This window comes from Mirounga leonina, unplaced genomic scaffold (assembly GCF_011800145.1).
Source record: "Mirounga leonina isolate KUSES-001 unplaced genomic scaffold, KU_Mleo_1.0 Mir_92, whole genome shotgun sequence".
In the NCBI taxonomy this organism is placed as follows: domain Eukaryota; kingdom Metazoa; phylum Chordata; class Mammalia; order Carnivora; family Phocidae; genus Mirounga; species Mirounga leonina.
The window spans coordinates 26360050-26377286 of NW_023270852.1; the positions used below are offsets into that span (position 1 = coordinate 26360050).

General features: G+C 44.0%; 1 long non-coding RNA gene across 1 annotated transcript; it reads right to left on the bottom strand.

Annotated features, from left to right (window-relative positions):
• Positions 1–944: 944 nt before the first annotated feature.
• Positions 945–16820, bottom strand: LOC118004100. Its single transcript, XR_004677477.1, has 3 exons — positions 12446–16820; positions 11059–11336; positions 945–2164 (listed from the first exon to the last, which is right to left on the bottom strand). It is a non-coding gene; the product is annotated as an uncharacterized LOC118004100 (long non-coding RNA).
• Between the last annotated feature and the right edge of the window lie 417 nt (positions 16821–17237).

Below are 17237 nucleotides of genomic sequence, written 5' to 3' on the forward strand. Positions count from 1 at the left end.
GATCAAAAACAGCATACTCATTTCATAGATGCAGCAAAAGCATTTGACAAAACCCAATACCATTTCATGAAAAAAATATTCAGCATACTGGGAATAGAAGGCAACTTCCCTAAACTGATGAAGGACATCTATGAAAAACCCATAGCTACCATCATACTTAATAGTAAAAAACTGAAATCTTTCTCTCTAAGAACAGGAACAAGACAAGGTTGTCCACTCTTACTCAATATTGTACTAGAGAGTCTAGCCATGAGAATTAAGCAAGGAAAACAAATAAAAAGCATCCAAGTTAGAAAGAAAAAAAGGTAAAAGTATCTTCATTCACAGTTTAAATGAACTTGCATATAGAGAATTCTAAGGAATCTATTACAAAAAACCTATTAGAGACAATAAACAAGAGCAACAAGGTGGCAGTTTATAAGATCAACGTACAAAATCAATTTTATTTTCATATACTAGCAGTGAATGATCTGAAGGTTAAATTATGAAAAAAAATCCGTTTATGATAGTATCAAAAAGAATAAAATACTTATGAATAAATTTAATTTAAAAAGTGAAAGAAATACACACTAAAAACTATCAAACATTGCTGAAAGAATTTTTTAAGATTTTATTTACTTATTTGAGAGAGAGAGAAAGAGATCACAAGCAGGAAGAGGAGCAGAGGGAGAGGAAGAAGTAGACTCCCTGCTGAGCAGGGGGATCGATCCCAGGACTCTGGGATCATCATGACCTGAGCTGAAGGCAGATGCTTAACTGACTGAGCCACCCAGGCGCTCCTGTTGAAAAAAATTTAAAGAAAATCTAAATAAACAGAAAGACATCCCATGTTTATGTATTTGAAGACAATATTGGTAAAATGGCAATACTCTCCAAATTGATCTATACAGTCAACACAATACTAATAAAATTCTAGCTGCCTTTTTAATTTTTTACAGATATTGATAAAGCTGATCCTAATATTCAAATAGAAATGCAAGGACCCAGGAAAGGCAAAGCAGTCTCGAAAAAAACAAAGTTGAAGAGCTCACACTTCCTGAATTCAGAACTTACTACAAAGCTATAGCAATCAAGATGGCATGGTACTGGCAGAAGGTAGACATACAGATCAAGAGAATAGAAGTGAAAGTCCAGAAATAAACCCTGATCAACTGACTTTGACAAAGGTGCCAAAATATTCAATAAGGAAAAGAATAATCTTTCCAACAAATGGTGTTGATACAACTGGATAGCCACAGGCAAAATAAACTTGGACTCCTACCTCATATCATATGTAAAAAAGAACTCAAATGGTTCAAAATTCAAAATGGAAAAGTTAAAACTATGAAAGTCTTAGAAGAAAATGTACATAACCTTGAATGAGACAATGGTTTCTTAGCTATTGCACCAAAAGCAGCAAAAGAAAAAATAGAAAAATTGTACTTCATCAGTTAAAAACTTTGTGCTTCATAGGATACTATCAAGAAGGTGTGAAGACAATTTACAAAATGGGAGAAAATATTTGCAAACCATACATGTATGTGATAGAGGGCTAGTAACCAGAATATATAAATAACTATTACAACTCAATAAGAAAAAGACAAACAATCCAAATAATCATAGGCCAAGGATTTGTATTCCTATTTCTCCAAAGAAGACATGAACACATCACTTCCACTAATGTTCCATTGTTGAGAATTTATCTATACAATCACACTTAATGCTAGAAGCCTGGGAAATTTAGCACTTGGTTGAGAAGCCACAACTTTATACAGTGGAGGAAGGAGCACAGATTTTTGGTAGAGATTTAGCCAGCTTGGTCTTCTAGCAATTGTTAACCATATCCCAATTCCATCATTCAAGACTCAGAAAATTCAGAAAGTAGGTAATGCCTCAAGAATCCATTCAAGCTCAAGGTCACTCCAGTTTGGTGAAGCTCACCTTTGACCGCTCATTGTTCAGATTGTTATTTTATCCTTGAAGTCCGGAAATCTTCTCATCCAAGGCGGTTGGTATGGTGGTGACATTGGGTTTCCTTTTATCCCATATGGGATATGTAAACTCAGAGCAAGAAAAATATGTGCTTTATGTCATTTGTACATAAGTCATTTCCCCTTTTGGCATCTCAGAGGCTATGAATGAAACATTTTTTTTTTCTCTTTAAATACTCTTCATGCTTCATGAGCTATAATGAAAAGAAATGACATGCTCTAAATCCATTTGATGTAGGCTCATGCAGATTGAATGTCTTGTCATTAATTATACTTTTTGATTTGTGGTAAGCCATGTGATAATAGCATTTCCCTTTTATTCTGGAAAGAAAAACTTAGAAGGAAAAAAGCAATGAAAAGACTCCCAGCCCAGTTTGGTTACATTTGGATTAGTTAGCTATGTGCTGATGCCAGTAACAAAAGTTTGACCAAATGCCCAACCAGGCAAGCACTCAGAAAGTTATTTTATTTTCAGAATGAGGTGATCCCAAACAGATTTGATCCCTACCCCCCAAAAGTAGTAAGTCTGATTCTTTGACATCAACAAAAAAGATAATATAGTTAAAAAGCCCTTTGTAGCTTTGAAAATAGCTCTCATATTCCTTATCACAGTAAGGCAGGACACACACCTTCATTCATTCACTTAGTAGTATAGATTTAGTGAGTACCTGCTAAGTGCAAGGCACTGTCTTAGGCATGGGGTTTTTTTTTTATTTCTCCATTACTTATGAGGAAACTGACAGGTAAAGCAGTTTGCCCAAGGTCATGTCAGTGGGATTAGAATTTACTCTTCTTAATTCTGGTTCTCCTGAATCAATCGTAGGCTATAATAGGAACTTCTGATTATTTGCATGTGCCACACAAAGTGACAGGAATTTTATACACTGCATCTCATCTAATCTTCTGATGAATCTTGTGAATAGATATTGTTTCCCTCACTTTACAGATGAAGAAACTAAGTCTCAGATAAGTAAGAAGACTTGCTGGAAGGCACAACACCTGTAAGGGGCAAAGCTGGCCTCTGTATCTATGTCTGTCTATGGAGAACTCCCTTGTACCTGTACTTTGCCTGTATTCCTCTCCCTCCCTGTTGATTGGCTGTGGCCATGAGGCCCTGCTGTGATTGGATAAGGACTGACACCTGATACCCGGCCAGGTTTCCTGATTAAGACCAGTGCCCTGTGCGCCATAACCCCAGGCACACTTCAAGGCACATCCCTACAGGCTGTCAGTTGCTGCCACAGTCCTTGCCTATTCAAGCTGGATCACTGACCTCTGCCTGGTTCTACTAGGTTCTAAAATCACTTGATGGCTGCCCCTAGACCTCGCCCCCATAACCAGGAGAGGTCACTCCTTCATCCTTCCCTTGTTCTTCCTATTAGCTGTATTTCTGGAAATGAGTCTTTGGTTCAATCTTCCTGGGTCAGGACTAGCAACATAATTTTCAAGGCCCAGTGCAAAAATTAACATGTAGGGTCTTTTGTTAAAAAATGTTTAAGAATTTTAGTACATTGGGGCTCCTGGGTGGCTCAATTGGTTAAGCATCTGCTTTCAGCTCAGGTCATGATCCCAGGGTCTGGGATCGAGTCCCACTTCAGGCTCCCTGTTCAGCCAGGAGCCTGCTTCTCTGTCTCCCTCTGCAGCTCCCCCTGCTTGTGCTCTCTCTCTCTTTGGGTCAAATAAATAAATAAAATCTTTAAACAAAATTTTTAGTACATCAACCACAGAACATTAAAGCAAGCATGGGACCCTTCTGAGTGTGGGAACCTGTGCAACTGCTCAGGTTACATGCCCATGAAGTTAGCCCAGAACCTGGAAGATTTTACTGAAACTTTTGCAATGACCTGGAATTTTATCATAGATTATCCCTCTGTTTTTGCATCATATCTCCTTGCTCTAACCTGGAATAGGCCTGCCTTTGCCATGGCTATTAGGACTTTGTCTCTATCTGTGAACCCTTTCCCCAGTTTGTAACTCTGGCCCTAAGTTCCCAAAGCTCTAGTAACCTACCTCCCCCAAGACCAGTGCTCACACCCCGACATTCTCATGTACACAGCTCACCTGTGCAGTTTTCCAAGCAATGACTTTGCAGGGTGTATAATTAAGGGACTGATAGGGAGAGAGAGAAGGCTGTGTATGTTTGGCAAAATATTTATAACAATTTCTGGCAGCTAGAGTAATTTTTGCTTTTTATTAAATATATCTCTGCATTCTGTAGCTGGCTCTTAACTTGGCCTGAGCTTCTTGAGGGAAATTTTGGGATTTTTGCCAAACAACAACACAGAACTTCAAATTTATGTTATAAAAGCCAGCAGTGCCATCACAGACAACTTCCTTCCTTTGTTGGAGCAGTTTCAAAAAAGCAGATCACAGCATTATTCAGTAGAGTAAACCACACCCTCCACCCCTTCAATGTTACTGACAACAGCAAGGCAGAGCATGTAAGTCATATCCAAATGGAAAACATTGGCTTCAGTGCATCCTGTTGTGAAATCCTCAAGCATTGGGTTATAGCACTGACAACAAGGGAAAAATGAAGAAACATCAAGAGGGGAAAGAAAAAAATTCCAAATGCAGAAAGACAAAAGAAGGAGAAGTTCAAAAGGCCTGTGGACACTCTCTGGCCTGTGCTATGTATGCCCAAGACTCCGGTTCTCTTAAATCAATGCTAGTTGATAATAGCAACTATTTATTGAATATTTGCCATGTGGATGGCATGGGTTGATGACATATTATATTTATCTGGTCTTCTCTACAACCTTGTGGAGTATTATTCCCCTCATTTAGATGAAGAAACTAAGGTTTGGAGAAGTAAGGAGCGTTGTCCAAAGCCCCAAGTCACGGAAGTGGCAAAGCGGAATATATAGCTAGATACTCTGTGTGTCAATCCTCCATAGGATGCCCACTCCCTGTCGACTGTCTGTGGCCTGGAGATCCTGCCCCTATGGCCACAGCTGATTGGACCCAAGGGCAGCTAATCCATGAGGTGGCCAGCAGCCTATGACTTGTGTGGCCCATCTGGCTCCTCTTATGATTTTAGAATCTGGACAAATCACAGCCACTTAGCTCTGGAAGCTGAGCTTGGCACTGGTTGATGAGTTGCACTTAACAGAGGGGCAGCCATTCTGGGGCCATGTGTGAAGTGAAGTAAGGAGAACTGCAGGCAGAGAGAGAGGAAGACAGAGTAGATGCACAGAGAGAAGTGGAGATGTCAAGAGAAAGGGAGTGTAAAATCAGAGAGACACAGATAGAAAGAGAGGGTGGAGGATAAGGAGTAGGGACACAGAGCCAAAGAGAATGAAGCCTGGAACCATCCTCCATGGAACTGAAGGGTTTCATGATAGAGCCCTGATCTTGGATCCGAGACCTGGCTGAACCACAGCACCTATCCTCACAGCAATCCTTCCTACCTGAGCTTATATGAGTGGGCCTCTGTTACAACCCCCCTAAAATTCTAACTTCAACAGCCTGATGCCAAAGCTATTCTTAGTATACCTGGCTACACCCCCCCTCATGTTCTCATTCACAAGGGGACACCATGTGCTCCAAGGACAGCTGAGATGCCAGAGTTTCTGTTTCGATTGCTTTGGTTAACTTTCCACTACCACCATCCCTGAGTAAAAACTGGGTCACTGCTTCCAAGCCACTCGCTAGCAGCCCCACCTTCCCTTCCAGGGCCTATCTCCAAGCTCCCGTGGTGGGAGGAGTGGCCATAACCTGCCACCATGACTATGGCAACCATCTTCTCAGGTGCTGACCTAAAGCTCGAGGGACTCCAAGGAGCGGGCAGTCAGCCTGGAACATTGCCTCTTCCCTCTTTCCTATAGGACCTCTCACCCCCCACCCCATATCAGGATGTAGGTTATGTAGAATCCAGGGATCAATCTGGACATAGAGTAAATAAAAGCAGGGGCAGTTTAGTCAAGAGATTAAGATGTTAGCAACCCCTGGCTTCTTGTCTAGATTCATCTCCTATCTTGCTATGTTACCTTGGGTAAATTGGTTGACATCTCTGAGATATGGATTACTTACCTATATAATGACAGGGATGGTGGATGACAAGAGCCAACGCCCCTCCCAGCTCTGACTTCCTAGGATGCAAGTTTAAATGCCATTCCCTTTGATTGGCATTTAGAGAAGGGGGGCCTGGGCCCTTTCTGGAATTTGTGCTTTATCATCACACCTGTTCCACCTGCAAGTATCCAAAAAGCACCTATGGCAATGCTGACTATATTGTGGAAAAAGCACTAAATCAGCAGGGAAACTATGGAAACATACTAACTGAAAGTTCAAGCAAAAGGAAGGGGAATCTTGTGTTGAGGAGAAGACTTCGTACCAGCAGCCCCATAAAAAGTGGGCAACTGCAAGGCAGAGGTTCAGGGGCATGTGCATTGCTGAAGTAGCAAATTCCAAACACATCTTTCACAGCAGGCCCGGCTTGCAGGCTTTATTTAGGTAAAACTCCCATTGAGCCTCAGCTCTCAGGGCCCAGTCTGACTCAGAGCTTCAGAATCTTGGCCTGCAGTGAGATGAGTCATGGTGATGAAATTTCAAGAGAAAGGGACATTCTTAAAATTAGCTTTGAGGCAGCAACTGGCTCTGTAAGTGCCTTTTCCAGGTTATTTTAGTTGGTGTCCCCTTCAAGGGAACCCAGAATGGGTGGGTGAATTCTACCTTTCTGTTCCCCAGCCATCAGCCCCTTGGATTCCCAATGCTCCAGGACTTGCTCCTTTCAAGGACTGAGGTACTGACACTCGGGCCTGGTCTGACCTCTTCTGCTGTGATCTTGTTGTGGTTGCAAGAGGGGATGGGGTTCTCAGAGGAGCCTAAGTCTAGCACTGGGCTGGGCTGGGTTGACCACCCCAGCACTAGAAGTCCCACCACAGAACAAAGATGGAGTGTGAGAGGGTCTCCTCTTATCCAACCTCACAGCCCCTCTGACTCCGCCAAGGCCCACTTTGTGCCTTTTGACCAAGCCTCCTCCCAGGGCAGGAAATCAAAGCTGACACTGACTTTGCAGTCGGAATATTTCCATGAGCAATGAGATGTGGATGAACAATTTCTCCACTGTTCCCTGCACAATAGTGGGTTCTGTTGAAACCAGGCAGGCGTGGCTCAGCTCCCATTTTTTATTTATCCTGATCGAGAGCTTATTCTCTTCAATGTCTCCATCCCTCCTCAGGGACATGTGTCTCATGGGTATAATTGGGGTTTCCCTCAACAATCCACATGGGCAAAGAGCTACCCAGGTCTTCAGGGAACATGACTAGAGCTACATGGAAAAACAATAGGTACAGCCCAGCTGGTAAGATGTGAGAAGGTCCAAAAGATCAAGATAAATCCATCTCCCTTTTGCTAAGTCCTTCCTATCAACGTGCATACATTATGTCATTAATTTAGTAAGAATTGACTGCATACCAACCATACCCCATCACTATGCTGGTTATGGAAAAATATTATCATGAATAAGATATAGTTGCTGCCCACAAGGAACTCATCTTTTAATACAGCGAATGCTGGTAAACAGTCAGGATACAAGCTAGCATGCTATCGTAGAGGCCTATAACAATATTATGAGACACAGAGAGAAGGAATGAAAAGGTAGGGATGTGGTCAGGCTCCAAGGGAAAGGTGAAGGCATTTATCAGTAATTAAGAAAATAAACAGACAAAAAAAAATAGGCAATACCATTCTGGTTTGTGTAGCTAGTATGTCGAACAAGCATGACTCATGGCATAATAGAAATGCAGCTTTATAGTTGACTCCTCCTGTCTTGATTCTTCCCCATCCTACTCTTGCTCTCTGTTGTTTTAAGGGAAAGCCATGGGCAGAAGGAATGTAAGGGGTAGGACAGCTTGGACTTGAGTTGGCCTTTGACCACAGAAAGCATCCCTGGTGGGCCAGAGCAGGACTCTTCTCATGGGGTCATGCCATGGGTTCTTCCAAGGTCCCCTCCTGGGACCTCTGTCCTATACTTCCCTTGACCCTGACAGATGTGACTCCATTCCTGGTGCTGCCTGAGTCAATGCAGAGTAGCACATCTTGTCTTCCTGCCAAAATCCCTTCGCTCCTCTAGCAGGCATTTTCATACAAGATCTTAGATGACCCAAACCACATGATTATTCTCTCTCTGGTATGGCCCACATCTCATGCACAGGAAACGACTGCATCCCCTACTCTGAAGAACTCTGGGAGTGCATCCAAACCCACCCAGCCCTCTCTCCTGTTACTGTACCTAAAGAGCAAGTCTCATCCCTTACCCCTTGGGGGCAGGAGCCAGGCACCAGTCACCAAGCATGACCAGGGCACTAGTCCCTCCATGTCCCTACTGCAAGAAGTAGCTTTCAATGTTCTCCCGCAGTGCCTCCACCCCTCCCCCAAAGGGAGAGATCAGGAGCAGCTCTTTCCAGAGGAATCTCTTCTCTAACATCCTCCTGCTCCACTCTTTCTGAGCCTTTCCTTGTCTTTGATTTGGATAAGGGTCCAGAGTCAAGGTTCCATGAGCCCTTTCCCTTGACACACAGCATCATCCAAAATGGAGGCTGACTTCACTGGTGAGACCATCAGAGTTTCCAGTCTTGGCCGACCTATGAACACCTCTGACAGGTTAACAGATGCTCCCACAAGCCAAAGGAGATAAAGATAGATCCCGGGTTCACTAGCGCATCACTAACCTAATGTCACCTCCATAAAATCTGTCCCCAGGATCCCAACAGCCAAACTCTGAGCCCTGCGTAGGATGTGAAACTGAGTCATAGATTGGTGACTCACCAGTGAGAGACCACACAATGAGTCAGGCAGAGGAGGCCGGGAACAAGCTTTTAAAATCTGAATTCTCTGGACTGCCTCTAGAGAACCCACCCTTGAAGGAGACAAGGCTTCAGGGTAAATGGGTGGGAAGGCAGGTCAAGACACCAAACTCTACATCAGAGAATGGTGATGCGCTTTGGCTTTCTGCATGGCTCACTGAGAGCCTGGGGTTTTGTGCAGTAGGTCCTAATGCGGTTTTGTAATGCCTGACCCCACTTACTGATAACAAATTCATCTCAGTCACCTCAGGTCTGCTGCCTGCCCTCCATGACTCATCACTGCTCATTTCATTATCTGGCAACTGTGCCTCAGCGTTATGCGAGCCTAGATGCAGGATGACTAGGTATGGGGCGGTGACACAGAGCAGCAGTTAAAGACACAGCCTTGCCTATTACACAAACCTGGCATCACATTTGATGGGATCTTAGGCAAGTCACTTGCTTCATTTTCTCCCTCATTGAAACAGAAAGAAGAGTGCATTTGAAGGGTTGCATTGAGGAGTAAATAAGATGCTGTTTATAAATGGTCCAGAATGTAGCAAGTGCTCTAAAATTAGATAAGTATTATACTATTCATTAAGGATTTTGTTTCCATTGATGATTGTTCTTCACAATTTTGCTATTTGCTTACAAACTTAGATAATTACTTACCATTTATTTGAGCGCAGAGAAAATTAAATTTGTGCCAATATTTTAAAAAACCCAAAGAGCACATAAATTTCTTGAGAGAAGGGCTACATTTGGTCTGTTTTGTATCTGCAGGGCCTGGCAAAAAGTGCTTGGAGAGTAGGGTTATAAAGAAATAAAAGGCTGAATGGGGTGTATGTCCACACTAAACATTTTTGGAGTTGGTGTCATGCATATTTGGACACATTCATTCAAGCAAGCACCCCCATGCACAGCTCTGCACCAGACATTATGTGAGACACAAACAAAAACAGCATCGAAACCAGTACACGCACAGGTGTACTGGCCAAACTGAGGCAAAACTTGGAGCTGGGACTTGAGAGAATTGGTGACACCTACCAATAACAGGATGAGGGAGGGCGTCAGGAAGCGAGAACCTCGGAAAGAGAACTGTTTCACCCAGGGAGGCAGTGTCATGCCGCCATGCTGAGGCTATGTGGTCTTAGTCAGCTGGACCCTTCCTGGGAGCTTGCTTGGCCCCTTACTGGGCCTGAGAAGGACAAGACACAGACAGGATAGATGAGGTTCTATTGGTTCTACTGATGAAGAATTTATGACCTTGGCCCTGTCACGTCCCCTCTGAGCCTGAATTCTCTTGCCCATAAAATAAGTTGGTGGACCTGAGCTGAAGTTCTCACACTTTAGTATGCAGGTGAATTGTTGGGAGAATGTGCCTAAAATGCAGATTCCTGGGCCCTACTGCCAGATATGGATTCCCAGATCTGGGGTGCATTTTACAAGCAGCCCAGGTGATTCTAGGAAATATGGGTCTACAGGAAAGTATCACATGAGGATGCCCTTTTTTGATCAAAAAATTTCATAAGCTCTCTCCCTATAAATGTAGGTGGATTTTTATGTTGGTTGTTTGAAGAAATACATAAAATTAAAAGCTGTCATGAATTCACAGGTTGACACGCATTTGTAGTTCATCTCAATATTGGCATATATATTTGAAAAATAGTATTATATGTAGAGAAGGGAATATGTATGTACTATTTATTTAGGATCTGGACAACGTTTGGCATCCTCTGGATTAAAATGTTATGATCCACAGACACCTAAGTATATAACTTACAAACTGAAAACCACTGATCTAAGTTATCTGTAAATTCCCTCTTCAAAGCTAGTAATCTATGATTCTAATTAGAGGTCTTATGGCTAACTGGCTGAATACTGGTTCTTTTTCCTATATTTGAAATCTAATAAGGAATCTTGGCTGAGCAACCACTTCAGGTAATCCTGGCAAAAGAAAGAAAAAGTGACACTGCTCCTTTTCAAATACATCTGGTTTTATCCACTGATTTGCAAGAGGGCTGGAGAGTTTACTAAAAGAGGAACGGGGGACTTGAATTCTATTTGCCAGTGATGTTTAAATATAATGCATATGAACTGTCCGATAAGAGCCACTTTTGCCAAGAGGAACTATGGATTCTCCTGAATTGAATCATCCGTCAGAGAAAGAGGGGTTCCTAACACACCCAGGGTTAGAGGGCAATCATTTTTCCAGATCTCCATTATTAGTTGATATTGGCTACCCCATCGCAATGCACAGCTGGAAGGGGAATATATGTATGAACTTCTGCTAAACTCACCAATTCTACGTGGCTGAAGCTGTGGACCCCTGGCTGAGGGTGATATATGAGGAGCTTCCTCTTCCTTCTTGGCAGCATCCAGCCTTGGGTGGCGGCTGTCATGTTTGCCAAGCAACCACCAGCACTGATTCTTGGACACGTGTAAACATCCCTGGAGCTTCGCAGACATGTTTCAGAGGAGTTTCTGTCAAAGAGTGGTCTTCTTACAGCCAAGTAGGTAGAGGCTCAGTTCCCTCGAGACTTGGGTACACATGTAAATGTGATTGCCTCGGTGAGGTCTGGAATGTGCAGATCATAGAAATATAAGGTCAGAAACAATGTTCCCGGGGCGCCTGGGTGGCTCAGTCGGTTGAGCGGTTGAGTGTCTGCCTTCCCCTCGGGTCATGATCTCAGGGTCCTGGGGTAGAGCCCCACATTGGGCTCCCTGCTCAGCAGGGAGCCTGCTTCTTCCTCTCTCTCTCTATCTCTCAAATGAAATCTTTAAAAAAGGAAAGAAAGAAAAAGAAAGAAAGAAGAAAGAAAGAAAAAGAAAGAAAGAAAGAAAGAAAGAAAGAAAGAAAGAAAGAAAGAAAGAAAGAAAGAAAGAAAAGAGAGAGAGGAAGGAAGGAAGGAAGGAAGGAAGGAAGGAAGGAAGGAAGGAAGGAAGGAAGGAAGGAAGGAAGGAAGGAAGGAAGAAACAATGCTCAGCAAGTAGGTGCTCTCCAGTGGTTGCTTTTTCCTTATGTGTCTTGGTTTACGGGCATTCACTACAGTGGTAACCGTTCTCAAATACAAAAGCCTGGTTCTCATGCCAGACATTAAGGCACTCACAGCTGCCCTCGCTTTTTGTGTCACTCAGTCACAGGGTGGCGGGAGGTGTACCTGAGTGAACCTTCCCTCTACAGTGTCGCTGCCCTTTGCAGATGGCGTCTACTTTCCCTGGTAACTGCTGGCCTGTAGCTTCCAAGCGGCAGGAGAGACCCTGAGGATAGTTTGCAGTGGGTTCCACCGGGCTCAGAGGCATTCTCCCTCCCGCTCTGCCAACTGGGGTCCACCCAGGCCTTGGGGAAGGCAGCTGCAAAATAGGTGGTGCGGCTGCACAGCATATTCTTAAACTTCTGCCACCACGTCAGGGAGGCAGCGCAGAATCGGTGAAACCCGGCTGTCTCCGTTCCCCGCTGGGTGGGGCGGGTACGCGGTCAGAGACCCCGGATAGTACCTAACCCTGTTTATACTGTTTCTTCCCACACATATATACTTATGAGAAAGTTTAATTTACAAATTAGGCACAGTAAGAGATTAACAATAGCTAATAATAAAATAGAGCAATTATAACAATATACTGTGATAAAAGTTACGTGAATGTGATCTCCCTCTCTCTCAAAATACCTTTCGTCACCATACTCACCCTTGTTGTGACGTGAGATGACACGGAGCCGTGTGAGGACGAGCCGTGAGGTGAAGGAGGCCCAGGCGCTGACGCAGCGCGCCGGGGCTACTGCGCCCTGGCGTCTGACCAGGAGGAGGATCCCCTTCCGGGTCTCCCCATCTCTGTTGACCGCGGGTAACTGAGGCCCCCGAAAGTGAAACCACAGGTAAGAGCGGCTACTGTCATGAAGTTTTTGTAAGCTGAGGGATGTGGCTTTGGATCCCAATTCTGACACGGACCAGCGGTGCAGCCTCGGGCGGATCCCGCAGCCTCTCTGAGCCTGGGTTGCATCATCTGAAAACTGGACTTGATAGCCGTGCCTCACAGGGCTGTGGTGAGGATTAGCAGCGGTGCGTGTAGGGTGCCTGGCACAGTCATAGCTCAGGTGATGCGGTGGTATTAGGAGAGCAGAGAGGGAGGCTTACTTCAGAGTCTGCATCTCAGGACTGCGTTTGCGCTCCTTCATTCCCAATGTGCCAGGCACCATCCGGGCACTTGATTACAAAGATGCGTGAACCTCACCTCTTGTCCCCCCTCCCTTGTGCCAGGAGCTCATCCAGTGACTGTCCAGTCTCCTTCCCAGGGGCACAGACCGTGTTGACCTCTTTCTGCTTCTGGGTGGGATGGGTTCTGGATGGCCTCTGACTTGGGTTTTACTGGGAATGAAAGTAAGATGGCCACGGGACATAAACAACAGATTGGTGTGGCCCTGCAAAGCTGTCAGCAGGAATGTGAAAACAAGATCTTGGTTGAATAGCTGTGGCAAAAATTCTTGAAACATTGTTCCTCTGTTCTTAGGGTGAGGAGGAGGAGCTCTCACCCCAGATTGTGGGGGTGGAAAAATCCGTTCATTAGGGGGACTCTGTGTGCAGAGGGACCAGCCCTCCCAGGCCATCCAGCGGTTACAGCCTGGGTGCTGGGAGGCTGGGCCTGCTCTTCCCAGTAGGTGGACCCAGGCTCCAGGGCACTGGAGGAAGTTATCAACTGTCAGCAGAAAGCATTAGATTTTCTACCCTTCTGTTCCAGTCATGAGCATGTTTCCCATTATACTCTCCGTAAACAGAAAGGGAACAATCCTCCTGTCATGGCCACATTTGTTGAGCACCTATTGTAGACATTGGGTTAAGAAACCCCAACGTCGATAACCAGTCTTCTCCATAGTAAGCTCTACTACCCTCCTTTCACTTGATATCTTGCCTAATCATTCACTGAGAAAATAGATCCCATTGGGCAAGCACATTTCAATCACCACAGTAGTCAGAGTCCAACCAGAAAATAGAACTTCCCCAAGGATTCAAAACAGAGAGAATCTAAGACCAGATAATGGCTATGGAGAAGACACAAGATGGGAAAAACCAAGCAGGAGGGGATGAGGCAGCTCAGAGGTCAGCCTCAGCAGGAAGTGGCTGGCATCTTTGTCTAAAGGGGAGAAGGGTGTTCCTGGGGCCAGAATGCTGGCCTCACTCACTGAAACCAGACCACCTCCTGCAGGAGGCTGAAGCCAAGGAGGAGAAGCAGCTACTCTAGAGATTCACCCAAAGAGGGAAGGAGGAGGAGCACCCCTGCCTCTGTGTTCCTCCCACTCTATAATCTTCTATCAGCATGTCCCACTGATCACACCTGAGGGAAGCCAGCTGATATGGGAGTCGGGAATATAGGCTGCAGCCCAAGCTGTGCATAGTCAAGCAGGGAAAGGGTATGGAACATTGTCAAGGGCAAGCACACTAGGGACAGGATCATTCATGTTATAGTATTCTGTCCGCATAAACAGTCACACTCACAAGTAGGAATTATTGGTAACCCAAATGGAGGCTTAGAAGGGTTCAAAAAAATTGCCCATGGGCCCTTAAAGCTTTTATATTCTTGCATCCACCTTAATCTAAGTTCTGCCTGAGAATTAAACTCTCAAATATTGTTGGGACAGCTGGGTAAGCTTAAAGAAAGTTAGCTAGATCTATCTTTAGACTAAATCAAAAGCTTTAAATTTTTTGAAAACCACAATTAATGAGAAACATATTCATTCCAAAGAGCAAACAACTAAATAAAACAAGGCTGTGGCCTGCTGGAGCATGACAACCAGCAGGCCTTGGAGAACAAGTGTGGGGTCTCCAGGGAGGGTCAGCTCTGTGTCTGGTCAAGGCTGCCAGAGGTCTCCCCAAGTCACACGGTCATTAATGCAAGTGTCCCTGCCTGTTAACATTGCTCAGGATTTTCTACCACTATGTTAGGGATCCTTGAAGGAACCTGCAGAGGGGACTATTCCATGCCACCATGAGCCCTTTTCTCCTGGAAGCCTTCTCTGACGCCCATGTTGGGTTACTTGATGTTCCTCTTCACTGTCCCCTCTGTATCCTATGCCAGCCTCCATCATGGGACTTGATGTACTGCTTTGTAATGGTACATTTTCTCATTTATCTGCCCTAGTGGATTGTGAGCTCCACCAGGTCAAGGCCCTAAATGGGCCCTGTGCTTAGCACAGCTCTGCACACATGGTAGATATGCAACTGAATTTTGAGGAATGAGTGTAAGGACATATAGGAACCCAGGAAATTCTTAACAGCTTGGTTCAGTGGAAAGAATGTGCAGTCAGGTGTCCATTAGACCTAGAATTACATGATAGGTGTGCTAGTCACAAACTGTGTTATCTTGGATAATCACTTGGGGTCTAAACTTAAGTTTTCTCTATTATAAAGTGGGATTAATATTGTCTTCCTTAAAGAATTGTTGTGGCTATTCAAAGAAATAGCATTGCTCAATTATAATCATTTCCCTTTTCCCTTAACAGTTTGAAAGGAAGCTACTCTGTTCTCCTCTAAAATGTTTTGGGTCACCAACAGAATTAAATATTGGGATAGATGGGCCATGGCTTTGAAGCAAGGTGATTCAGTGCAGGAAGCAGAAATCACTTTCAATAATTCAAGAAGAAAGTGATTTAATGCAGGCAGTTAGGGAAATACAAAATTACCAGAAGTGCTGAAAGAGTGAATGTCAAGGGCCAGGCCTGGACCACTGAGTTCAAGGGCATTCAGTCCACTGTAGCTGCCACGCCCACCTTCAGTCTCTATAATCCTGTGTGTTAGTTTTGTATTGCTGCATGACAATTTCACCACAAACCTAGTGGCTGAAAACAGGCATTTATTATCTCACAGTTTCTGCGGTCAGGAATCCAGGCACAGCTTAGATGGATACTCTGAGTCATGCCTCATGAAGCCACCATCACGGTGTTGACTGGGGCTGCAGTCTCATCTGGCTCCTGACTGGGGAAGGATCTTTTCCCAAGCTCACCTGATTGTGGCAGTATTTAGTTCTTTCCAGGATGTCAGAGGAAGGGCCCCAGTTTCCTGCTGGTTATTAGATAGAAGCCATTCTTAACCCCTTGCTACATGACCATTTGCTTCTTCAAAGCAAGCAGGAGAGTGTCTCCTGGGAAGATGGATGCTGCAGTCTTATACAACATAATCATATAGACATAATCCCATCACTTTGCCATATTCTGTTGGTTGGAAGGTCCCACCACCCATACTCCAGGGAAGGGGGGTCATGGGGTTACCTGAGAGTCTGCCCACTACACCTTATTTGCCAGCAGCCTTAGCAGCAGGATGATGGCTTCCCTCATTTGCCTTCCATGTTATTCACAAATGCATCTAATTGTAAAGCAGAATTTATATCTATAACCCAAGCTGCAAAGGATTCTGGAAAAATGTCATGTATAGTTTTCCAATCTCTCTAATTAGGTAAAAGGTAGAGTTGTAGTTGAGAGTCAATTCAGAATATCAATAGCAGTGGCATTTACTTAGCATGTGATATTGAATATCTGCTCTTGTGGGCAATCTAATTAATATGTTACTGCAACATGTATTGAGTACTAACTGTGTAAGAGTTAGTGTTGCAAAATGGTTAAGAACATGGGCTTGTAGTGAGGTTGCCTGGGCTTGAATTCTGGTTCTGTCTTAAAATCGTCATCTGTAAAATGGGGACCAATAATCATACTTATATAATTGTATAATCAAAGAGTGCCAGGTAGAGTCAGCATTTGATAAAGGTTAGGTATCACCATTCTTATGGGCCAAGCAATTTCCCGAGTGTTTTCCACACATTATCTCATTTGATCTTCATGATAGTGCTATAAAAATAGCTACTGTTATCCCCATTTTACAGATGAGAAAAAATCTTAGGAAGGTTACACACTGACCCCTAACAAAGGTTGGCAAAGTCAATTACTGGCAAAGTTGACAGTTCTTGGTCCTTAGGTTAAACTGCCTCCTCTTTACCCTTGGAAGATAGGTTTAATTTCTTTTTTAAGATTTTATTTATTTATTTGAAAGAGAGAGAGAGAACACAAGCAGGGAGAGCAGCAGAGTCAGAGGGAGAAGCAGGCTCCCCACTTAGCTGGGAGCCCAACATGGGACTCGATCCCAGGAGCCTGGGATCATGACCTGAGCTGAAGGCAGATGCTTAACTGACTGAGCCACCCAGACGCCCCCAATTTTTTTTAATAGTCATAATGGTAATAAGGAAGAATAATGATCCCTTAAAATTGTATAGGACTTTGCAGTGTACAAAGTGCTTTCTCGCTAGAGCCTTCCAATAGAATGCTATAATGTGTATTTGTTGTTTTGCTTGAAAATATCCAATTCTGCAAAAGAGAAAAAGAAAAAAAATTAGATAAATAAAATTCATAAAATATGTAGAAACTATGGCATGTGTATATTTAACACAGATTGAAAGGGCCAAGAGATACCTCATATTATGAGGCACGAAATAGTCATGA